The sequence below is a fragment of the Erpetoichthys calabaricus genome, chromosome 6, assembly GCF_900747795.2.
Source record: "Erpetoichthys calabaricus chromosome 6, fErpCal1.3, whole genome shotgun sequence".
NCBI lineage: Eukaryota > Metazoa > Chordata > Cladistia > Polypteriformes > Polypteridae > Erpetoichthys > Erpetoichthys calabaricus.
The window spans coordinates 34,640,781-34,666,912 of record NC_041399.2 but is presented as its reverse complement, the minus strand read 5'-3'; positions in this window follow the sequence as shown (position 1 = coordinate 34,666,912).

Below are 26,132 nucleotides of genomic sequence, written 5' to 3'. Positions count from 1 at the left end.
CATGTAATGTGTCTATGGCTATGTGTTTGGCTAGGCTATATAATGAAGTGCAATCTCATCCTAAGAAAGTTGCTGGCTTGTCTGTGTGGTATAGTTCCACTTCTCTGTGAACACTAGTTGGGTAAAAATACACTGACTAATGAATAAATAAAAAGAAACAAAACTGCTTTAATACTCACCAAACCTTTTGGTTTACATGGAAATGGTCACATTTTGCAGTCTCCTTGGAAACCTTCCCATGGCAACAACAATGCAGTAAAGGAGCCTTGGAGTTATTGGCTGGAACAGTTTCATTGGTAAAATACTGTTCACTGACTTATTCTGTTCTGACTCCCTGCTTTCATTTTTCTCTTTTTCTGTATGTAATGAATAAAGTAGACATAGTCTGACTGGGGTCTTAACAGTTCTGATTTTTGCATTTGCCATGTCGTTCATTTCAAAGTTAGTTTTTCTGTGCACTTCCTAAGTAATAGGTGGCACATTCATTTTTTAAACTTCAAGGCTTCTTCAAAGATTCTATTGTCAAAGTGATACAGCAATTTGTATGTAAAGGATGCTTTTTTATTTAACAATAAACATATTAATAAAGTAACTTCATAACAGAAAACTAACAATTGAGGGGGTTTCCTTTTTATATTGCATGCTATGGCATAAGCTCCTAATGCCCATTGTAAGATTGGAGTACACAAGCACAACTTCTTTTCACTTGTTCTCTACACGTTGTGTTATATAACTTAAAATCCTCTCCTCTTTCTTAATGCCTTCCTTCCACAGTGACACTTCCAACATAACTCCTAGGTCCTTCTAATAAGGTGTCCTTTCCAGTTTCAAAACTCCCCCTTTATTGTGCAGAAAAATCTAACATTTTAATTTCCTATATGTAATGCCTCACAATTAGTTACATTAAATTTCATCAGCCACAGATCTGCCCATGCCCCTCAATTGATTGTAAATTATATGCCATCCCAGATTAGTTTGGTATCATCTGTAGACCTGATCAACTTGTTATTTAAATTACTATCCAAAATATTTATGTATATTTAAACTATCAGCAGCCCCAGCACTGGTCCCGGAAGGACACCACTTTTGACATCACCCAACTCTGATAAGGTTCCTTGCCATAAGTCTTTGCTTCTTATGTGTGAGCCAATTTTGTACTCATCCACAAACTATACCCTGAATTCCCACTTCTCTTATTTTGATCATTAGTTTTTCATGTTGTACCTTATCAAAAGCTTTCTAAAAATGAAGACACATAATATCATATGCCTCTCTCTAATCATATCTTTTTTTTTTGCTTCCTCATAGAATTTCAGTATATTAGTAAACTCAACACCTCCATCTGAGCCCATGTTGACTATGCTAAACCATAAAAGGTGGCGCAGTGGTAGTGCTGCTGCTTTGCAGTAAGGAGATTGTGGGTTTGCTTCCCAGGTCCTCCCTGTGTGGAGAGTGCTTTGAGTAGTGAGAAAAGTGCTATATAATGTAAAGAATTAATAATACATCACATTGATTTACCCATGATTCATGTTAAGCTACGTGCATAAAGTTTAAAAGATCTGCCCATTTTTTTATATAAATGGATAATATTTGCTCCCTTTGAGTCCTTAGGAGTTTCTCCAGCATGTAAATAGGAATTGAGGGTTTATAAATGATAATCACTAACCTGCTTAAGCACTCTATGATAAATGTTACCAAGTGGGGCCTCATGTATAAACGGTGATAAATGTTGCATAAGCCCGTTTTCACACTCACACTAGCTAAAACCCTGTCATACGCAAGTTCTCCGCTCAGTTCTGCAAACTGGTGGTACCCAGCGTCAAAGCAGTGCTTTTGTTCCAGTGTGGTTTCCCATCCTGTTTTTGATGCACATCCCTGACCCAGCTTTATAAATACACTGAAATTAACCGCATATTGTTTATTAGTTTAAGGCATCTGATTGTAATTAACCTGTAACAATATAATGGTCCACGGAATGGTCAAACTATTCCAAATACCATAGCTGCTTTAGCGTTGTTACTCTCACTGCACCTTCTTCTTCTTCTTTCAGCTGCTCCCGTTAGGGGTTGCCACAGCGGATCACCTTTTTCCATATTACTCTCACTGCACCACTCAGAGTATTTATATCACTGTATCTGGGTGTGGAATCACAGCTCTACAGCAGCTGATCGGAAAGAGAATTATCGGTGTACAGCATCAAGCACATGCTGCCTCAGTCATGCTGTCTATTGAACTGCTCTCATATGGCAAGCGCTTCAGAACCTTTACTGTAGGGATCTCGCAGTTCAGAAACAGTTTCAGCCCAAGAACTATAAACGCACTCAATCAGTCCATCAAATGCTCCTTGTAGAACTGTCTGTACTTATTAGTACCATCACCTCACTGTAAACTTACGATACAGCTATAGTATTGCACAACCTGAGCCACTTTATAAAGCACGTATTTACATATGATGACGATATCATTTTTAAGATGAAATGCAGCAAAACATGTTTATTACATTATACAGATAAAATGTTAACATCATTTAAATAATCCATCCATCCATCCATTTTCCAACCCGCTGAATCCGAACACAGGGTCACGGGGGTCTGCTGGAGCCAATCCCAGCCAACACAGGGCACAAGGCAGGAATCAATCCCGGGCAGGGTGCCAACCCACTCCAGATTTAAATAATCTATATTGTTAATAATTAAACATGTGAGGACACAGTGGCGCAGCGCTGGCTAGTTCAGGGATTGTTCCTGCCTCGCGCTGTATTCTTGCTGGGGCTGGCGCGACACTGGAAGGATAGATGGATAGAATAATTAAACATGTACTACGAAGATATTTCAGTGTTCCTTAAACATTTTGAAGAATCGACGTTCTAAGCTTACAGATGGCTTGACATCTATTACAGAGCTGATTGTGTGGCAATTGGGTACCTGGAGAAAGAAAAGGAAGGACAGGAATTGGAGGTTAGAATGTTTGAAAGAGACAGTACTGCTGCAATAATTTATTTCATCGAAGGTCACGCATGGCACAGCAAGCATCTTGCAGGAGGCAGGAAAAATCTCTGGACAGGGCGCCAGCTTATCACTATCACTGCACCACTGTGTTCCCATGTTTAATAACATGTTTTAATTCCTATCTTTATGAAAATGATATCATGTATACATCTCAGTATTTTAATTATTCAGAGAGCCTGTAATATCACAAATGTAATGGATTCTGTGTCCAGTGGGAGGAAGAGAAAGTCCGTTTAAGAAGCACGTAGTGATTCACACACATAGAGCACATAGAAGAACAAATACAATACAAACCATTTAACATGATACTTTAGTTACGATGGGATTTGAGAAACTAGTAAATTAAATGATTTAAAGATGAAGTTTATGATGTTCCACTTTAATGACAAAATAAACTACGTGATTAAAATGGAAATTTTGAGGTTAAAGTCTTTTCTCTGTACCCTAATAAGCTTTCATATGACACTCAGACGGTGGGGCTGCGACTCGCCTTTTCACAGCGACTTTGATATCTTTGAAAAGACATCAAGAATTCAGTAAATAAATTCAAAAGAGATATTCAGAATACATAATTCAAGTAAGTGGGACAAAATAGCAAAACTCATCCATCCATCCATTCTCTCCCGCTTATCCAAGGTCAGGTCGTGGGGGCAGCAGCTTGAGCAGAGATGCCCAGACTTCCCTCTCCCCGGCCACTTCTTCTAGCTCTTCTGGGAGAATCCCAAGGCGTTCCCAGGCCAGCCGAGAGACATAGTCCCTCCAGTGTGTCCTGAGTCTTCCCCGGGGCCTCCTCCCGGTTAGACGTGCCCGGAACACCTCACCAGGGAGGCGTCCAGGAGGCATCCTGAACAGATGCCCGAGCCACCTCATCTGACTCCTCTCGATGCGGAGGAGCAGCGGCTCTACTCTGAGGCCCTCCCGGATGACTGAGCTTCTCACCCTATCTTTAAGGGAGAGCCCAGACACCCTGTGGAGGAAACTCATTTCAGCCGCTTGTATTTGCGATCTCGTTCTTTCGGTCACTACCCATAAGCTCATGACCATAGGTGAGGGTAGGAACATAGGTCGACTGGTAAATTGAGAGCTTCGCCTTGCGGCTCAGCTCCTTTTTCACCACGACAGACCGATGCAGAGCCCGCATTACTGTGGATGCCGCACCAATCCGCCTGTCGATCTCACGCTCCATTCTTCCCTCACTCATGAACAAGATCCCGAGATACTTGAACTCCTCCACTTGGGGCAGGATCTCGCTACTAACCCTGAGAGGGCACTCCACACTTTTCCGGCTAAGGACCATGTTCTCGGATTTGGAGGTGGTGATTCCCATCCCAGCCGCTTCACACTCAGCTGCGAACTGATCCAGAGAGAGCTGAAGATCACAGCCTGATGAAGCAAACAGGACAACATCATCTGCAAAAAGCAGTGACCCAATCCTGAGTCCACCAAACCGGACCCCCTCAACGCCCTGGCTACGCTTATAAATTCTGTCCATAAAAGTTATGAACAGAATCGGTGACAAAGGGCAGCCCTGGCAGAGTCCAACTCTCACTGGAAACGGGTTCGACTTACTGCCGGCAATGCGGACCAAGCTCTGGCACCGATCGTACAGGGACCAAACAGCCCTTATCAGGGGGTCCGGTACCCCATACTCTCGGAGTACCCCCCACAGGATTCCCTGAGGGACACAGTCGAATTCCTTTTCCAAGTCCACAAAACACATGTAGACTGGTTGGGCAAACTCCCATGCACCCTCCAGGACCCTGTAGAGCTGGTCCACTGTTCCGCGACCAGGACGAAAACCACACTGTTCCTCCTGAATCCGAGGCTCGACTATCTGATGGACCCTCCTCTCCAGGACCCCCGAATAGACTTTTCCAGGGAGGCTGAGGAGTGTGATCCCTCTGTAGTTGGAACACACCCTCCAGTCCCCTTTCTTAAAGAGGGGGACCACCACCCCAGTCTGCCAATCCAGAGGCACTGTCCCTGATGTCCATGCGATGTTGCAGATGCGTGTCAACCAAGACAGCCCTACAACATCCAGAGCCTTGAGGAACTCCGGGCATATCTCATCCACCCCCGGGGCCCTACCACCAAGGAGTTTTTTGACCACCTCGGTGACCTCATTAAAAAACTTAGCATTAGCAAAACTCAAAAAATCTAAATTTCAAACAGTGAACTCAATATCAAGGTCAAGTAAGTAAAAGTCAAATACTTATTTAACAAAATGTGTTGTAAATTTGTTGCATAAAATTTTCTTTCCACTTCTGTTAAGGGAGCTGTGCTGTCAGTTTGCTTTTGAGTGGTCCATTTCATAAGTTCATTTTACTTGTTTCAACGCATCACTATTTTGTTTTCTTATGGGCACCATCATTTTGTTCTGCTATAGTCATTTGGTGATCACATATTCTTAGGCGTGTGATCTGATTGGGTGCAAGAGGTTGTGTCAGAGAAACATTGGTATAAAAGTCATCATCTAATTATTTGTGGCATCCCAGATACTGGAAAAGACCTCCTCAGCTTTAGAACGTCTACCCTTTATTTTGATTTTGAAGTTATCCTCATGATTCTGTGTGATTATTTGACCTCTTGTCTTCCTGGTTTTGCCACCACATTATTCCTTTTGACATTGTTCTTTTTCTGCAAATTCTTTTATTACCTCATTAGTCTTATTAATTGCTACATTAAGCATTTGTAGCATAAATAAAATTATATCCAAGTCAAAGTCCACAAATCTAAAACTTGCAATTTGAAAATCAAAACAAAATCTACAGTGGAAGACCACAAAAATATGAAAAGCTGACAAATCTTGAAGAAAAGAGGAAAAGGTTAAAGTTAAAGTTAAAGGAAAAGGTTAAAGTTAAAGAAAAGGTTAAAGTTAAAGAAAAGGCTAAAGTTAAAGTTGTGTTTGCTTCCATAAAAACATGGAAGCAAACACAACTAATGCCTTGTCAAAGGTGCTGGGGAAACAGAAGTCTTACAAAGGACTCACAGGTAAGTGCTTATTGAAAATGAGGTAAATGCCCACATCTGCCACACAGCTCACAATGAATCCTGAGGGATAAGGAGCCCATTAAGGGTAAGATCACATGTGAGCACTTTTCTTTGTCTGTTGTGCATAATACAAACACTAAAAACTGCAGCCCCTTGCATGTCGTGTTCAGCATTCTGTTTTCCGTCGTTGTATCATTGCGTTCACCTCTGTGCTCTATAAAAAAAGAAGCTTTTCAAGGATCTGCATATTCTATTTAAATTAATGCCTAATTCATGAATTGCAAATTGGCAATAATCTAGTCATATTATTTACATCATTATGTATGTGCTAAAATGGAAATTCCTATATGTCATACTTAACAAAGTTCATTATTAAAGAGCACAATAACATAATGAGATCTGAAGTATAAACAGCTGTCTGAGGGGCACACATCCTACTACAAGGACACAAGTGATGCTCTGCTCGATCAGCCCTCAATCTACGTTTGGCTGATTTTCATTCCAAATGATTTGATTGGTGAATGGTAAATTGGCCAAAGTCAAATAATGATTTTTTTTTTTTTAGAATCTGCTTTTCTAACAATTACGGTAATTTAGTGGCAGTGTTCATTTACACAAAGTATCACATCATACTTTAAGAAGTGCACATGTCATTTTGCTGCTGTAATTTCCTGTATAAAGATAGCAACAGTCAGACATTAAAGACAGTGAGTAATAAAACTGAGAAAAGGGAATCTTACGAGTTGTCCAGTGCATGGAGAGGAACGGCAGACTTACAGTACATGTTGTCCGTCTTTGAAATTAAAAGAGAAGTTCATTTAATGAGTTCAGACCTTTTCGTTTTGTCCTTTAATCCTTGTCCAAGTGTGAATAGTAAGTGGACTTGTGTTCAGCATAGCAAAATATATATTTAATTAGAAAAAGAATAGATAAAGAAGAATTCACCCTAACTGCTTAGTAAAAAATACGTTTATTAGCTTAAAAGCCAACTTTGTGTGTTTAGTATGTTAGCCATGTATCTTCTTGGTAAACATCTTATAAACATTTTAATTGAACTGTGGCTTGTAATCATTGCAAGCATTTTATTTTTCTTTATGTCATATATATATATGATGCATACTATATTGTATACATGATTTATTAGTTAAAAAGTATGCATTTTAGAGGGATTTTATTGATTTGTGTGCTGCAGTTTAATTAAAAAAATACCACTTTCATATTGAACAGAAGGCTTCTACATGGCTGGTTATACAGGTGCTTAGTGTAAAATTATGGAAAAAAATTAAAGTGTAAAGTAAAAAAAGCAGAGTTGGTAATGGAATTGGCCATTTCTTTTACTCTGAAATTGGTTAGCGGTATCAGCCCTGCACCTGATTTGGGGCATTTCTAAAGGTCACCAATGAACAAATTATTTCAAAGTAGTTGGAATCGTTAGAATAAACAATGTTTCATTGTGTACAGCATTTCAAAATGAAACAATAAAGAAATACATTATTCCTTTGTCCTGTAAATATGCAGACATTTTAGGGTTAAAATCAGTGACTATATGGACATACTTATTAACTGGTTTAAAATTAACTGCTCCAAGTTTTATGTGCATTGACTGTGTTGTAACGGTTACTATATGTGTGTGTGTGTGTGTGTGTGTCGTGGGCAGTTTGTGCCTTTCCCTAGTCCTGATAATGGTGGAATTGTAAGGCTGGCTGATGGTTCATGGGGAAAGGAGCGCCTACGTTGGAGGGACAAATAAACTGTAAGGGCAGGAAAAAGGTGAGAAAGAAGAAAAGAGAAGCCAGACCAGAAGGAGAAATCAGATGCCAAAAAAAAACAAGAGGGAAAGCTACACTACTCACTGGAAAAAGTCAGGTGAACCCAGGTTAATTTCAGCAAGAATCGTATCCCTTTTCTTCTGGATGTGGTGAAATTATATGGGAGAGGACCTGACAGGCCAGCATAAGAGTCGGTGTATGATTACGTTTCCCAGGACGTGAGGTACGGCTCGGTCCATCATTCTCAATAACAGACTGTATATGATCATGCCAAACAGTGGATATTTAAAGGACTCTGGGTGTGGGGCATCTGTTGGTGAAGAAAGATTCACGGATCTTGACTTTGCTGACGATGCTGTGAACTGAGTGAGGAGTCTGAGTGTCTGGGCTTGTGAGTGTCCTGGATAAAAACCAAGGTCCAGGCCTTTAATGACCTCTTGGGCACTGCCATCAGCAGCGTGTCTGTTTGCAGAGAGAGTGTCGACCTCGTCGAGAGGTTTACTTATCTTGGCAGTGACATTCATGTCTCTGGTGACTCTTCCTATGAAGTCAGTATATAGATTGGCAGAGCATGGGGGGTTATGAGGTTGCTGGAAAGGGGTGTGTGGTGCTCTTCAAACACTTCACTCATGTCACCTCTTCATCTTCTTTTGCTTAAACTGTAAAGGCGCATCTCTTTTAATCTTTCCTCATAATTCAGCCCCTGTAGTCCTGGAATCAGCCTAGTCGTTCTTCTCTGGACCTTTTCTTGTGCTGCTGTGTCCTTTTTGTAGCCTGGAGACCAAAACTACACACAGGACTCCACACAGGGAAGTAGTGTTAGTCGCTTATGCCCCGGATCATTTCTTTACTCGTTTATTTATTTATTTTTCTCTCTCTACTGCCGCTCTAGGTCAGCAGCGCATATTATAATGGTGCCATTTCAGCGAGCGGTACAGTGTGACACCTCATAGTGTCTTTAAGTCACACATGTGGTGTTATGCATTATAAAGGCAAATTTTATGTTATTTGAACTGTTAATTGAGGTAGCACTTTTATTAGATTAAATTAGATTAGAGTCGACTTTATTGTCTTTGTACAGACACAACGTAATGCAATTTAGCACCTAACCAGAAAGTGCAAATATTAGAGTAGGTGCAATAGACAGCAGGTGCAAATAGTACATTAAAGTGCAGTAGACAGTAATGTGCAATAAGGCAGCATACAAAAGAGAATATATGTTGTCAAATAACAACTCTGACCCAGTGCGTCTGAATCATTAAAATTACAACTTTGCCGCAAATTTTTATCACATACAGTATTTAATGAAATATATGGTCGTCTACATTTTATAAATATATAAAGCTGTTATACAGATTCCAGTCCTCTAATTAAAAAGCAGCAGTTGATATTTAGGACCAGGTGATCAAATCTGAAAGGATCCAGTTAATAAAAACTGTACTCTTCATTCTGCCAGCATTTATGGGCTTTGGGATTTTTCATTCTGGTCAAGTTCTTTTAGTAGAATTACATTCAGAAAGTATAGCAAGTAACATTGTTTTTGACCTTAAAGCTATATTAATAAAGTATTAAAAAATATCCCAAAAGGGCATACTTAAATAATACATTTTGAATGACTCCTGGAGTTAAACTAATTAAAGGTGTCAGATTGTGCCTGACTGTAGCATTTTAAAATGGCTGAGCACAGGCAGGGAGTTAACCTTATGTGCTTTTTTCATAATTAGAATAATGGAGCCAAAGTTACCCAAAGCATGTTATGTGAAATTGATAATATTATATTATATTATATTATATACAAGCTTGGATGGACCAAAACTCTGCAACGACTACAGCCTTCCAGAATGAGTGTGGTGTGATATTTGCCCGGACACCACCAGTCGAAGACCACATCTTTATACAAAGTCTCTTTATTTTCAACATTCTCCTTCACACAACAACACTGTCCCGCACAACACACTGTGCCACTAGCCCCAGTCACCTTTCTCTTGGGCCTTCTCTCTCCTCGTCCCTGGGCCACCTGTCCTCTCTCTCCAGGAGCTTCGTCCTGCTCCTGCTCCCAACTCCAGCTCTCTGATAGGAGGGAGGTGGCCCCATTTATCCTCACCCGAATGAGCTCCAGGTGCTCTACCTGACGTCACGTCCTGGTGTGGCGGAAGCATCAGGAGAGCACCCGGAAGCACTCTGGGTGACCCTGGAAGGATCGTCCTCCATGGGTGTGGTGGATGTAAATAAGTCCCGGGCTCCATGAGGCTCGGGGCGCCCCCTGGTGGTGGATACGGGCCTCCACGGACTTGAGCCTCCCTGCTCCCCTTCCGTGGCCCTCTTCTGCTCCAGGGCGGTTGCCCCCTCATGGCCCGGAGGATATATATGCCACCTCTCGGTCCCTCCAGGCGTCCCAGCCGGGTCTGACCCCCAGCCATGTACGACAGTGGAAACCCAAAATCAAACCAAGTTATTATTTATGTTGGGGTTTATCCAGGGTGATAGCTCTGACTCAAGTATATTCTTTGTTTGTTTAATGGGTTTGTTGTTTTAAAGATATTATTTGCCTTTTTTATGTTGTTGATTATGTTTATGGTTTACATCTTTTATACATTTTCATTTTGGTTTCTATTGTGTTGTTTATCAATTATTCATTGTATACATATTATGTAAATAACTTTGCTTTCATTGTGTGTTTTGTGGGTGGAACCCCAAGAGGCGGGGCCACCCTGACAACACTGGTGAAGGGCCGCTCCTCAGCCTTTGTATTTGAGGCTGGAGAACATTAGAACAATCTAGACGAGAACAGGCCATTCAGTCCAATAAAGCTCATCAGTCCTATCAACTTAGTCCTTCCAAAATAACATCAAGTCGAGATGTTCTAGTTGGTCCTTCAGTGGTTCGCTGACTGTGGAAGAGTGACTATTATTGCATTGGTTTCTGGTTTCTGCATTTTTGTGCTTTTGGCTTTGGGTTTAATTTCTTGTTTACTGTGGCTTGCCTTTTTCAGCAAGACCCATGCAGCTCCGTGAGCATCCAAACTACAGCCAGACTAGAAGAGCATTGCCACCTATTGTACTGGAGGGATGACTGTTACTGCCAGGCAGCTTCCCCCAGTCCATCCACTTCACTCTCTCTCCAACTGGGAAAAGGAACAGGACCCATCCCAACCAGGACAATCATCTGTCTGTATCTTCTTTTCATAATGATCTCCCGGCCTGGTAAAGGGTCATACTCCATGCCAATCATGATGCCAGTCCATCTATTACAGCTATCAATATAGATGCACATGTGTATATCTATATATATTTATATACTGTTATACATGTGAGCATGGGGTGTGTCTCAGGCAAAAGTGAGGGGAAAAACGGGGAAGACTAAGAGGGTTGAATGGTTACTAATGCAGTTTCTGCTTTCCACCTTAGAGTAGAGTAGAAATCCCAGAAAGCAGCCTGATGTCATTTGCACCTCTGCATTTCTAGCCCCGTGCCTTTCTTTCCCACAGGATTTATAAATCAACACTGCACCGCCATTCATTGTGGAGCTGACTTCGACTAAGGACAGAGCTCCACCACATGAAGCTTAAATTGCTGTCTCTTTAGAGAGCCTTTGACCCTGTCCCATATTTTTTTTTTGACTTCTAATTCTTGGACATTAAATGCAATATATGTAGATTAAGCTAAAAGAAAGAAAACAGTTGTACTTATAAGGGTAAAGAAGATGTACTGTTCATTTGGGGCAGGACTTTAAATTGTCTTGATAAAAAACTGATAAAAAAATCTAAAGCATTCTTTTAAAAATTCTTTACAAAATGTGTTTATTTGATTTGGGTAATCCCAGAAAATAGCCGTTAAACTGAGGATGGTGATTATGTTGATAACGATGAGCCATGTTTTTGATTTGCTTCCTTGTTAATTTTAAAGGCTACTTTCCTTTTTAACAAAAGGCTACATTTTTATCCTCCATCTGTCCACTTTTGTGTTGTAACTGTAAGCAGTACTTTAATGAACAGTAGATGAAGCTCTGAATGCAAATCATGTCCTGCATTATAAATCATTGGTGCCTGATTTCTTAGATTTTTCCTAAAGAGTCAATATGGAGTGGCCTCTTGGTGTTTAGCTTTCTTCTATATGCAGTATAGGATATTATTTGGATATTTTACTATGTTTTAAGAGAATTTTATACAGAACTACATGATATGTGTCCCTACATAAGCACTGCCAGATGACAAGAGTTATAGGATTTATAAAGGCAGAGGAGAAATCTCAGACATCAAGTGAAGCTTCAACAGATCTCCCCACCACGGCAACTGACCGGCAGATGAGTGTCAACATAGACAGGCAGCTCAAGTTCCTGGTTCATGTAGTCACAAACTCACTGAGACTAGACATAGCACTGCTGTCCGTGACAATAGGACCGGTGATTATGTTGGAACTAACTGTGCACTGGGAAGACAGGACCGAGGAGGCATATGAGACGAAGAGGGCCAAATACCAGACCTTTGTTGATGACTGCCACAGAACAAGGTGGAAGGCAAATGGTTTGACCATTGAGGCAAGTAGCAGGGGATTCACTGGCCAATCTCATTACCAAGTCTTCAGTTGTTTAGGCATCATAGGAGCCCACTGTAGTAGAGCCATCAAGATGGGGCTTGCTACTGAGGCACAGGCTGGGGTCTGATTAGTCTCAGCTAGATCACCTAGGGAAGGGTGTCTGATGTTGTAAGACCCAGAACACACCGTGATCCCAGGAATGTCACTAATGATGTGTCTGAGAGCTTCATACAATGTGTTGAATGACGTAACAGTGTCAACAAATATACCATAGTGAATAAATTCATCAGTAGAACATTAGAACAATCTAGATGAGAACATGCCGTTCAACCTCAAAAAAAGCTCACCAGTCCTATCCACTTGCAGTCCCTAAAGTCTTACTGTCTACAACACTTCTTGGTAACTTATTTCAAGTGTCTGTGGTTCTCTGTGTAAAGAAAAACCTCCTAATATTTGAGCAAAGTTTACACTTAACAAGTTTCCAATTGTGTCCCCATGTTCTTGACGAAGTCTTGATCCACTGGACTAATTTACTTCATACTTTTAAACACCTATATTCTGTCTCCTCTGAATCTCCTTTTTCTTAAACTGTAAAGGCTCAGCTCTTTTAATCTTTCCACATAATTCAACCCCTGTAGTCCTGGAATCAGCTGAGTTGTTCTTCTCTGGACCTTTTCTAGCGCTGCTATGTCCTTTGTGTAGCCTGGAGACCAAAACTGCACACAGTACCCCAGATGAGGCCTCACCAGTGTGTTATAAAGATTCACCATAGCTTCCTTGGATTTGTACTTCTGTCATCTGTAAACAGAAGTAGATTGAGTTGTCAAAAGGCTTTTTAACAAGGAACAGTTACAAGCTCCCGCTTCCACAGCAGGTGACGTGGGGTCAGAGGATGCTAGAGTTCCATAAGTACATGACAGCACTCAGGAATGCAAACAAGTATCAACATAAAAAATCAACTTGCAAATAGCTAGACTACATCAGAAAGAAAAAAAACAAGCGCCAGTCCATTTCCAAGCATACAATTGAAGTCCCCTGCCAGCATTATTTTGTGAATTGTATTGTAGACAAAAAAGACTTAAATTGACTATCATAAGAGTTTGAAGCTGACAGCTAAGCCAGAATAAGCCGAGTGTTATCAAACTTCATCTTTTTGGATCTGCAGTCACCATGGATACTACAGAATTAACGGTCTGATGTGTATATCACTAACCCTCTTGATTCATTGTATACTTTGAGGCTGCGCCATCTCTCCTCTCTCTCTGAAGTGACATTTCATTGGCAGGTGAATCACCTGTAGACAAAAGAATCTAAAGATAAGATAGTAGTTTACTTCTCTGTACTTAAAGGCTCAATCCTTTAATATTCCAGCTAATGAAGTTTAGTTGACAGGACAATGTGCCCTGTTGGCCATGCTTAATTTTAATAATTGCTTTTAACTAATATAGTAAAATAGCACAACAATATTTCAGCACACTTGCAACTGAGAAGTCCAAAGAATAAAAAAAAATCAAGTAAGATAAATTATTCTCTGCTCAAATAACCCCACTCATCTATCACAACAGAAAATGAAAAAGAGAAAAACTCATCCATGCGCCATTACAAACAGAGAGGAGAGAAGCTCTGAATAAGCCCCTGTTCTGTCACTTGTTGCACAGCAACGGTGAAAACAGAGAAAAGAAAGCGAGACCCTCTGTCCAAATTACTGTTCAATTAAAATGATATGGTACTATTAAGTTAATATGTAGCACAGCCATACATTACAGATTAGTACAATTATAGTTACTTAAACAAGCAAAAACCTAACTGAAGTAATTGAATGTTTGACTAAATAAATGTAGTATCACAAGCAAAAAATTATTAACCTGACAGTGCATTAAAGAAAAGAAAATTGTCATACGCATATTGAAATGAAGAGTATGTGACATTATGTAGCATTGTATAAATTAATGAAACATGCATAAGCATTATGGACGCAAAGGTAAGAAAAACAAGAAAGAAGAAATTTGTCAGTATTAAAAATGTATACATGAACAAGTATAATGTATATTTAGTACTGATAACTTCTTTCTTATTCATATTCTTATTCATATTTTATTTCATACTCCTATAGAAATGTGATACTTACAGTATATTAAGCTGAACTCAGATCTGACAGAAATGTTTTAATGCTTATTTAAAAGTAATGTTTTTACTTAACATTAATTAATTCATTCATTACTTTTCTATATAGTGAAGTATAAAAACACAGACAGAACAGATCATGGGTCAATGAACCGTCCCTGCATACTGTGTACCGCCCAACCAGTGAAAACAGCTTTGAGGCACCGGTCGTTTGCATAAAAAGTACCCACAAGACAATGAATTGTTGACAGAGGGAGGTTTAATGGAGTCAGAACCAGAAGGATAACAGATGTAGAGGAAACGAGGGTGACGTAAACGGAGTGGGACAGAGGTGACATCATCTTCTGGAGCAGAAAATGAGGACATCAGTGAGGGACCGGAAACGGAAGTCATCACGGGGGAGTGTTAGTTGGTGCGGAAGTGTGTTGGGCTTTGTTGTTGGGAGGTCATTTGTGGAATGTCCGTTTACACATTTTCGGACTTCGGGTCTTTGCGCTTTCTAGTAAGAAAGAGAGAAAGTCATTAATAGGCTGTCCTGTACTCCCATCCCGTGTCTTTTTACGCTCTGGCGGGTCCGTTGGCTGCCCCCTAATTGCGTCTGTATGACAATATATATTATTTAAAGAGCTGCTACCAGGACAAGTCTCAAATAAAAGTCTTTCTCCATTATACCCTTAACTAGCAAGTCTTACTAGGTGCATGAAAGAACATTACATTAGCCAGTTTCTGGAACCATCAAACAGAGCATTCTGCTTGTTTACTTGACCATTTCAGCAGTCTCTTCATGACAATAGAAAAACAAATATTTATATATTTCAATGTGCATTGCAAATCAAAATACTGCACTATTGTTGCCTCCAAAGTATTCTCTCACACTTCCCCTTTGGACCTTGTTAAAGTCCCACTAAAAACTCTGAGGTTGCTCTGGTGTTCCTATTTTAACTCTGTCTATTTCTAATTTGTATAAATCATAGATGTATCAGAAACCAAATATTGGCCAGCTGAAAATGGGAAAAAGCAGAAATATATAAAGTATAAATAATTAATACTTAAGATAATCACAAATATATAAAATCAAATTCAATTCAATAATATCCATCCATCCATCCATTTTCCAACCCACTGAATCCAAACACAGGGTCACGGGGGTCTGCTGGAGTCAATCCCAGCCAATACAGGGCACAAGGCAGGAACCAATCCCGGGCAGGGTGCCAACCCACTGCAGTTCAATAATATCAAACATGGAAAATTGAAGTCAAATAATAACATATATCAAATCCTTTTTCTTCATTTGACTATGACTTGAAGTTGAATTGTATTAATCATGTATTTTATATTGGCATTACATGCTTTTCTCTATAAATCTCAAATTTGTGTTCCATAGCCTCATAACGTCTACGTATGATGATAAAGCATTGTTAACGATTCCATTTCCCTCTAATCCAATAAAGAAGAGTTGTGTTAGTTCATAAAAAAATTCCCAGCCCTGTATTTTTGTGAGTGACAAAACTATCTATTTTTTTTAAAATTTTATTTATTAATTTTATTGTAATCATTCCATACAAATAGATCAATTTATAACAAAAAAAAAAATTTGAAGACAAATCAAACCCCACCCCTGAGAAGGAGAGCTTAGCCAAAGGAGAATTGCTTAGGGCTTTTTAATAAGGCAACAATAAACAAAAGAAAGGAAGAAATATATATAGGTAAATAAAAAATGGAGAAGGGAATTAAATGTGGTAATAGTTATTTCTCTTATTCTAAAATAATATTGATTAGATCCTGCCAGGTTTTGAAAAAAGTCTGTACAGATCCTCTAACTGAGAATTTTATTTTTTCCAATTTCACATAATATAAAACATTGGTTTCCCACTGACTTATCAGAGGAGAGTTAGGATATTTCCAATTTAACAAAATAAGTCTGCGTGCCAAAAGTGTAGTGAATGCAATCACCGTTTGCTTGTCCTTCTCCACTTCAAGTCTGTCTGGAAGAACACCGAACACAGCTGTTAATGGGTTAGGAGGGATTGTGACCCCAAGGCTGTCTGAAAGGCACTTAAAAATTTTGGTCCAAAATGTTGTTAGTTTGGTGCAGGCCCAAAACATGTGACCCAGTGAGGCAGGAGCTTGGTTGCAGCGTTCGCAGGTTGGATCCTGCCCTGGAAACATTTTGGACAGTTTTAAGCGAGACAGATGAGCTCGATATATAATTTTTAGTTGAATAATTCTATGCTTTGCTCATATGGAGCTTGAGTGAATTTTCTGATATATTGATTAAGAGATCTTCTTCCCAATGTCCTCTTGGGTCTTTGAAAGGTAGGGACACTAATAAGATTTTATATAATGCAGAAATGGTGTTTAATTCCTTGAAATTGAGCAGTATTTTTTCCAGCATGGTGGAGGGTACGAGGTGAGGAAAATTGGGCAGTTTCTGTTTAACAAAATTTCTAATTTGAAGATAGTGAAAGAAATGTGTAGCTGGGAGGTTGAATTTGGAATGTAATTGTTCAAAAGATGCAAATATGTTGTCTATATATACATCTCTGAGCATTTTAATCCCAAAACTTTTCCAGGTATTAAAAACTGGATATGTTTGCGAGGGTTGAAAGAGGTGGTTCTCTTGCAGAGGTGCTGCAGATAAAAAAATTTCCATCTTAAATTGCTTCCTACATTGGTTCCATATTCTGAATGAGTAAAGCACAATTGGGTTATTAGTATATTTGCGATAACTTGCATTTATTGGAGAGCAGAGCAGGGAGTATAAAGAAGTACTACAGAATTTAACTTCTATTGCGAACCAAGCCTGTGTATGTTCATTTATTTGTGTCCAGGTTTTTATGGCTTGTATGTTTGCTGCCCAGTAATAAAACTGAAAATTAAGTAAAGCCATGCCACCTTCTGCCTGAGGTCTTTGTAGGGTCGCTCTTCGGATACGTGGGTGTTTTGAGTTCCAAATGAATGAGGTTATTGTTGAATCTAATTGCTTAAAAAATGATTTATTGATATATATTGGAATGTTTTGAAATAAAAAAAGAAGTTTAGGAAGGATATTCATCTTAACAACGTTAATTCTTCCGGCTAGAGTGAGATGAAGGGTTGACCATCTATGCAAGTCTTGCTTAATTTTTTCCATACAGACGGCAAAATTTTGTTGATAAAGAGCTTTATGTTTACTTGTGATATTTACCCCTAGGTATTTAAACTGATCTGCTATGGTAAAAGGTAGGGTGTCCAATCTAATATTATATGCTTGAGAATTCACTGGAAAGAGTATACTTCTATTCAGATTAATTCTGAGACCGGATATCTTTTAAAATTCTGTTAGTACTGTTAGAACTGCAGGCACAGTGTTTTCTGGGTCTGATATATATAAAACCATGTCATCTGCATATAGAGAAATTTTCTGTTCCAGTCCTTCTCTGATAATCCCCTTTATCTGATAAGAATTTCGACAGTGAACCGCCAGTGGTTCAATGGCAAGTGCAAACAGCAGTGGCAACAAGGGACATCCTTGTCTGGTACCACGTTCTAGCTTAAAGTAGTCTGAGCAAATGTTGTTAATACAAACTGAAGCTTCTGGATTGGTATACAGTAGTTTGATCCATGCAGAAATATTCGGGCCAAACCCAAATTTCTCCAAAGAAATGAAAAGGTAGTTCCATTCAATCATATCAAATGCTTTTTCTGCGTTTAATGATAGTAATATCTCTGAGGTGTTTGATTTTGCTGGTGAATATATTACATTAAACAGGCGTCGGAGATTGGAAGATAGATGTCGGCCTTTAATAAATCCAGTTTGATCCTGTGATATTACCGAGGGCAGCACTTTCTCCATCTTTCTAGCTAGAATTTTTGAGAGTATCTTAACATCATTATTCAGGAGTGAAATTGGTCTGTGTGATGCACATTGTAACAAGTCCTTATTTTGTTTAGAAAAGACAGTGATTAATGCTTGACAAAATGTTTGAGGTAGTATTTGGTTGTCACTAGCTTCTGTAAATGTTGCCAATAAGAGGGGAGCTAGCTGAGTGGAGAATTTCTTATAAAATTCTACGGGGTAACCATCAGGGCCTGGTGATTTCCCGCTTTGAAGTGACTTTATAGCATCTAGTAATTCTGTTAGTGTCAGAGGTTTATCCAGTTCCTCAGCACTTAAAGCATCTATTTGTGGTGTCTGTAATGTATCCAGAAATGCCTTAGATTGTGTGTTGTCATCTTTGAACTCAGTAGAATATAAGGATTTATAATAATCTCTAAATGTGTGCATTATATTTTTATGGTCAATGATTTCTTCTCCATTCATGTTGGTGATTACTGGTATTGCATTGCGAACTTCTTGTTTGTGAATTTGTTGAGCTAAAAGCTTATTAGCTTTTTCTCCGTGTTCATAGTAATGATGTCTTGACTTATAAATAAGTTGTTCAGTTTCTTTAGTTGCTAAGATGTTGAGTTCTGTATGCAGGGCCGGCCTTTTCCTGTGAAGAGCTTCACTTGGATGCCTGGCTTGTTCTTCATCTATTCTAGTAATTTCGCTTCTTAACTCTGACACTTTCTTGGTTTCTAATTTATTTCTGTGGGAAAGATATGAAATAATCAGTCCTCTTAAGAAAGCCTTTAGAGTTTCCCAGAGTGTTCCTGCAGAAACCTCTGTGGGCGTGTTTGTCTCTAGGAAGAAGCTGATTTGTTTGGATATAAATTCTGTGCAGTTCTCGTCTTCCAACAGAAGAGGGTTAAGACGCCATCTGCGAGGTGAGTGAGAGGGGCTTAATGATTTTAGCTCCAAGACTAGAGGGGCATGGTCGGAGATAACAATTGTGTCGTATTTGCACAATTTAATCGTAGGCAGGAAATTATTATCTATAAAAAAATAATCAATTGTGACAAAACTATCTAATAGTAACATTGGTAGCAACACAGACAACACAAATACATACTTCAAAACTTCAAAAGTTCCTACTGTATTTTGCCAATGATGTGTGCAACAATGAAAAGAGATATAATCCTTTAACAAACAACTATACTTGCATCTTCATGTTCACATCCACAAAGTCACCCCGTTCTACATCCAGCTGTGGTCTATGCAGTGGAATCTCGGGTCACGAACGTCTCGGACCACGTACAAATCGGGTTACGTCCAAAAAGTTCGTCAAACTTTTGCATCTGTTCACGACCACACACTCGGGTGACGAATAAGCCAGTTTCCCTTCCGGTTCGTACGCGCCGATGATTTCCACATGTGTGCAGTGAACGAGCAAGAGAGAGAGAGAGAGAGAGAGAGAGAGCGAGCAAGAGAGACAGAGAGCCCAAGCAGGGGTCTTTTGGCCGACACTCGGTGGGGCAGAAGGAAGCGGTCGCTCCAGCTGAGCATTCAAGGAGCTGGAGTGACCAGAAGAAGTAAACATTTAGTTTACTATTACGCTGTGCATTCTATGGTATAATTAACTATTTTTGTGCTTAAAAATCTTTAAAAAAATATATATTTACATACAGCTCGTACGGTCCAGAATGGATTAATTGTATTTACATACAATCCTATGGGGGAAATTACTTCGGGTAATGACCAAATCGGGTTGCGACCAGAGTTTTGGAACGAATTACGGTCATGACCCGAGGTTCCACTGTACTAGGTTTTTCCATTAAAAGCAATCAGTTATCTTGTTGAAAGTTGGTGTCAATCCTCCCTTCAGAAAACATCAGCACTATTCTTATTAATGTTAAGCCACTGGCTCATGTATTTAAATTGCAAGGGTTGTACCCAAGCTTCTTATTGATGTTAAAATCTTCTGCCACCAATTGGATTTTTAGATTGTATCTTGGCTTTCCAGTTTCACAAACTGCACACTCACCACTCTATGCATAAGACACTCCATCTCTGTTGTGCCCAATTATTACATTGTTTGACTATCTTCTATATTACTTAGGCACAAGAAGCCATAATATTATTTGTTCTATATTTCCACCAACTATTTCTATTTGGACCTAAGTACCCCAGTTCCTAAAAGTACTGTTAAATACTATACCACAAAATGAACTTCCCTTAAGCCTTGTTCTACTAATTGTAAAAGATTTGTACTATACCCTGTAAAATGTCGGTAACATAAAATATCATACAATTTGTGTTCTAATGCTGTATTTAATTCTAATGCAAAATTCCTAATACATTAATATTAACATTTGTTCCATCCTTTTGCATTAAATAAAATTAACATCCAAAATAGTATTTATCAAGAAAAAGTTACATATAGCTTGTGTCAAGAGTCTTCTAGTTTCAACTATAATTTAATCTTATAATAATAGATTTCAACATTTTGTCCAGAATTCCCCTATTCCCAAAACACTTATTTACCATCCCTCAAATTTACAATCAATCCTCTCAGTTTACAAAGTTCCCTTAATGTTAACCCCCACACTATTCATTCTATTATCCATCCATCCATTATCCAACCTGCTGAATCCGAACACAGGGTCACGGGGGTCTGCTGGAGCCAATCCCAGCCAACACAGGGCACAAGGCAGGAACCAATCCCGGGCAGGGTGCCAACCCACCGCAGGACACACACAAACACACCCACACACCAAGCACACACTAGGGCCAATTTAGAATCGCCAATCCACATAACCTGCATGTCTTTGGACTGTGGGAGGAAACCGGAGCAGCTGGAGGAAACCCACGCAGACAACATGCAAACTCCATGCAGGGAGGACCCAGGAAGCGAACCCAGGTCCCCAGGTCTCCCAACTGCGAGGCAGCAGCGCTACCCACTGCGCCACCGTGCTGCCCTCATTCTATTATTAAAAATCAATATCCAATAATGCTTAAATTGGACAACTTTAACAGGTAATGTTTGTTTCTTAAAGGTAAGTTGTCTTTTCTCACCAAGTATCATTAGACTCATTCAAAATATTTACCCAAAAATGTTTACTCTTACATTAAGTGCTGACCATATTATGATAATCACATTTCTAGATTATTCAATTATCTCAGTTGTTATACAGGTTAGACCCAAAATAATTTAAATTCATAATAATAATTGTGTAGAATTTTTCATTAATAAGACAATAGTTACAAATATTCACATGTTGCTTATGAAAATAGTTGATTTGCCTTGTTGTGTCTGCAGATAATTAGCTTTTCCTCCCATTCCTTCCATAATTCCAAATTCCTAATCTTTCTTGAAAGCAATTGCTGTAGAAAAGAAAGGGATGAATTTAATTATCTGATCAACTGTCAAACAAGTGGACAAACTGTAAGGCAAATCAGGGACAGTTAAAGTGGGCTCTGGCAAAGAACATAGAACCCTGCAGAGTAAAAGTGTGATAAAATAGTGAGTATTTAATCTGGTCTTGGGTCCAATACTGCAATGAAAGGATATCAATATCTGGAACTCTTGATCTGATGAATGGGTCTGTAGTCTGGATGCCATGTAGGCTGCCCTTCACAATTCTGGACCCAAGATGATCTTTTGACGTCAACGGTCATCAGCACAGTTGAGTTGTTAGCAGCAGGAACCCATGATCAATTGGACTGGAACTTGGGTATGTTATAATTGGTCAATGGCATGGACCACGGCTTGATTCCCTCTTTAGTATGACTTGTTTCCCCTTGGAATTAGAAAATGAATTTGTTTGCAGATCTTTACTTTAGTCCAATCTCCAGGTTCAAATTCAAGTGCTGTCATCTATGATATGCTAGGAAATCCAGCTTCTACGTGCAGGTGCAGACTTAAAGGTTTTGTTCCATATTAGTTAGTATTGCAATACTTCATCTGTAAACTTTTTTTGGAAGTTACTTATGGATCCTAAAATAATCTCATGAGGTGTTAGGCCTGTTTCATTGTGGGTACCCCTTATCAACCATAATGCTAGCAGCAAAACAGATGGTCATTGTATCCAGTCTCTGTCTCTTGGCAAATTTGTTTTTAATGGCCAAAATGAATTCTGAAGGTGGTAAGCATAATGTATACATTTGTTTGTTGCAATAATAACTTAATAAAAAAACTCTTCTCTATAGTTGTATCTAGTTAGGCGATTGTTGTGAACTCCATTCAATCAAAAGCATATTCAACATAACAAGTAAATCATCACAACACAAAATAAACTCAATATATGTAAATATGAGTGAAAGGGTATCGATGAACAAAAAAATCTGAGACCAGTCCCATTAATAGAACAAGTGACAAGAGCCAAGTGTATAACTCTCCTACAAAGAGCCCAAATCTGTCCATGGGTGGGGAACAAAAACAAAAGAAGAAAGAAGGCAGAATGGTGCGGAGGTTATTAGTTAAACCGCCACATTCTGTAGAGGTTCCTCATCTCTCAGTCAGCATAGCAAGTAAAATTCAAAAAAGAAATCCACAGTCTGTTCTGGTAAATTCCAAATTATTGTTAGAAATTAGATTAAAATAATATAAAACAGTTAAGATCCACATTCCCTTTTTCTAATTACAAAATATTGTTGAAGTATGTGCAGTCTTACGATATAAACCATTTAGAAAAGACATTTATATTTTACTATGTCTAAGGCTAGCAGGTAAATGTATATAATAATTTTTTATTATTCCCATATAAAGTCCCTTAAATTATTTCAAAGGTAATTTAGATCAGCAGAAATCATCTTGAAACACATCTACTAATATCTCCTAAAATGTAATTTTAAAGCTAAAACAGTTTCTCTATGATATCCCAATTATGTTTCCTTAAGCTATTACTTTATTACTAATGAAATTACATTTCAACCTTAGGCTGTAGAACTTTAACAAAATGTTTGGAATGTTTCCGCAGGATATCAAATTATAGGAAATAAAACTAGGCCTTCCATTAACTATGTAGTCATTCAAACATAAACATTCTATTTCACATTTAAAATACAGTGCATCATTATGGGGTGTTGTGTGTAGAATTCTGAGGAAAAAAATGAATTTAATCCATTTTGGAATAAGGCTGTAACATAACAAAATGTGGAAAAAGTGATGCGCTGTGAATACTTTCCGGATGCACTGTATAGAAATTACTTATGAACAAGGAGTGAAAAGGAAAACAAATCTATATATCACATTTTATCAAATCTTATATATAAAGCAGACTGTAACAATCTTGTGGTCTTATATGTATGTTTTAATTCATTTGACACTCAGAACGTTTCTGGTGTGTCCCGTAAAAGCAACCGACAGTTTTACCATGAAAAGTGCATAGTATTATTTATTTGTCGTTTAATGTTTGTTTTTTTAACTATATTTTCATCTTGCATTATTCTTATTGTAACAATGTTGTAGTGGTAATGGAATTAAATCAACCTAATAATATTCATTTAACTGATGTTTTTTTTTTCCATTGTGCATGTAAAAACGTATTATTACACCACAAAACAAAAATTAATCTGTCAAAAAAGCTTAAAAAATTATTTTTATTTTGTAAAGTTGTGCTTTTTTTAATCATATTTTTCTCAAACAATTAAAAAAAAAATTATTTTCCTCCCAGGCAACACTGGGTATTTCAGCTATTGCTTATAATTTTAAAATCTCAATTTATACATGTAGTCTCTCAGTCACAGAAGTCACATGTTTATATTTTTTCAATTTGCTGCGTGTTAAAATGTCTATTTACTTATGCAGTATGTTTGGAAACAAATCAATGCACAAAAAGAAACAAAATTTACAGAAAAGCGAATTAATTGTCTTTACCTTTGCACTGTGCTCTCACTCGCTTTACTGAGTCTGTATGAACAAATAAACGGCCAAAAGCCTCCAACGACGCACTCTCAATCGCAACTGTGATTTCCTACAAAGAGCACAGCCACAGAGTCTACTCAGCCACAAAGAGAACATACAAACATTACACGGAAAGCATAAACCTTACAATCTATGCTAATGACAAAATCTTACCTTTTAATCTAAGCCCAATTCTTTTTCTTACTAGCTACATTTTCAAATTGTTCACTCTACAATTACTATACAATTTTCTTGATTTACTTTTAATTGTATCTTCCTGTGGGATTCTACTTTCTATGGGTTGCAACCTCTTAACGCATATAATGTGGGATTCACTACAACCCCGTAGCACTCAGCAATTTTGCAGTCAGCCACTCCCAATATGCGCGTGAAGCGTTCTTCACTTGTAGCATTAACACTCAGTAAGACTGCCAGTAGCACTCAGCAAACCCTATTCCAATGGTCAATTCCTATTCAAAACACAACTTTTACCTAGCTATTTTATAGCCTTATTCTCTACTGAGCCCTTTTGCCAAACCCAGAGTGAGATCTGGGTGACACCCCCAGACAACTGTGGGTAACTTCCTCCAGACAGCAACCCAAAATAATCCACCACACAATGAGGAACCACTCAGCACTATTCTTACTCACTGGTAATCTCCAATGCTCCCAGCGAATTCCTGAGACTGCATAAGTTCTCTCTGGTAGGTAAGAGATCTCACAGAGATCCTTTTACTCTCTCTTCCTCTATTTCTTTGGGTGACATATTCTAACACTGCTGGTGATCTGATCGAGCCACAATCTTCAATCCCTAACCAAACTATACTAAAACTAACCCTAACTCTAGACACACAATACTCCCTGTTCTTATGGCTTGCTGTTGAACCCAGCACCTCAGCCCGAAAAGAACAAATTTTGTCACGTCTGTCACAGGTTCGACAGTCGTGTCCGCTGAAGGATTCAGACCTCTCCTTGTTCCGGTGCCAAAAATGTGGTAGAAATCAAACATATTGATTAAAGAAAGAAACTTATCTTCTAATAGGATAAGTTTAATACAACCTTTTTGAGTCAGTAATCAGACAGGAGAAAGCTTGTTCATTGTGTCTTTTTATTCACCCTTGCAGCACCATGCTGAAGAGGGAGCATTCATCACAGCAGCCTGTTACAGCATTATCAGAATGGTTCAAAAGTACCGGTAAAAGGATATATTTTTAGGATTTATTTTTTATTTGATTAACAGTGCTGAATTAATGTTTACATGTCATACTGTGATTGGTTAAGAACATGAGGTGATTTAGCATAAAGCATAACCAGCCTAAAATAAAAGTATTTCTCCATTATATCCTTCTTCTTCAGCATCTCTTGAATTCAGCTTATATTCTAAAATTAAAACTGTATATGTGCCAACTAGCAAGTCTTACTAGGTGCATAAAAGAATATTACATCAACCCGTTTCAGGAACTATCCCTCTGGAAAATTCTGCTTGTTTACTTGACCATTTCAGCAGTCTCTTCATGACATTAGTAAAACAAATATTTATATACTTCAATGTGCACTGCAAATCAAAATACTTAACTTGTTACCTCCAAATTATTCACTCACAGCGCACAGCCAGCACCATATGATGTGGATAAAAGAGAACACACAATGGGCACATTGTGGATGGAACAAGCTGTGAGTGAAGAGCACAGTGCAGTAAGGCAGCTCACTTACAAGAAGATCACACTCACAGAAGATCCAACAATGTTTGCAAATGTGATTTTGCTACATGAAGATACTGACACACATTGGAAATTTTAATGCGGCTAAAGTTGTAAATACTGATGGAAGGTGGGACTTAATTGGTCTTGAACGAGTTACCATTTTGGAAGAAATGCCATATGAGTATCTACAGTATTCTGGCACACATACTGCATTACATATACACAAAATGGTTTAATGGCAAATATGTATCGAAAACATACAATGTTTTTTCTCAATGGTGCCCCATATATCTGT